The following is a 623-nucleotide window of genomic DNA, read 5'->3' as shown; positions in this document are numbered from 1 at the left end:
CAGAAATGAGCAAACTATGTGTATGGCAAAATTGTTACTTTAACAGTTTTTAACATTTTTCAATTGATTGCAACAAACGTGGTCACGAATTTACCCGTGACTCCATCTGAAAAATTATTCGGGATTTTGTATTTTTGAGCCTCTGAATTTACTGTTGGACACACCTCGGCATGAGACGAGACGGCATGACATGGGACGCTCCAGGCTGCAGCCATACCCGTCTCGGGAATGAGGACCAAAATGCAGGGATGAAGAGGTTAATAATCAAGGATTTATTTACAACAAAAACAGTAACCAACAAATAATCCAACTAGCAAAAACACAAAGTCCAACAATTCCCAAAAAAAATACAAAATCCAATAATTCAAAAAGGTCCAGGGGCAAAAGGCAAGACAAAAACAGAACAGAGGCAGGGAAAAACTCATGGGGAAAACACTGGCCACAGGAACAGGAACAAGGACGGTAACCTCACGGGAGCAAACACAACAGTACGCAGAAAAAGTCACAAACGGGCCGGCCAGGCAGACGAATAACACAATCTGGCAAGAGATGAGGGGAGCACAGACACTAATTACACAGGGTAACGGGATAAGGCGAGGCTGGGAAACAGGTGGAAAACATCA

The 623-nt window shown here is 43.0% G+C and overlaps 1 protein-coding gene across 2 annotated transcripts in view; it reads left to right on the top strand.

Moving 5' to 3' along the window:
• Positions 1–623, top strand: part of scinlb (scinderin like b) — a 24,675-nt gene that overhangs the window by 17,680 nt on the left and 6,372 nt on the right. The window lies entirely within an intron of this gene.

The sequence above is a fragment of the Etheostoma spectabile genome, chromosome 12, assembly GCF_008692095.1.
Source record: "Etheostoma spectabile isolate EspeVRDwgs_2016 chromosome 12, UIUC_Espe_1.0, whole genome shotgun sequence".
Taxonomy (NCBI): Eukaryota; Metazoa; Chordata; class Actinopteri; order Perciformes; family Percidae; genus Etheostoma; species Etheostoma spectabile.
Note: the sequence above shows the minus strand (reverse complement) of the source record. Positions and strands in the feature narration are given on the sequence as shown.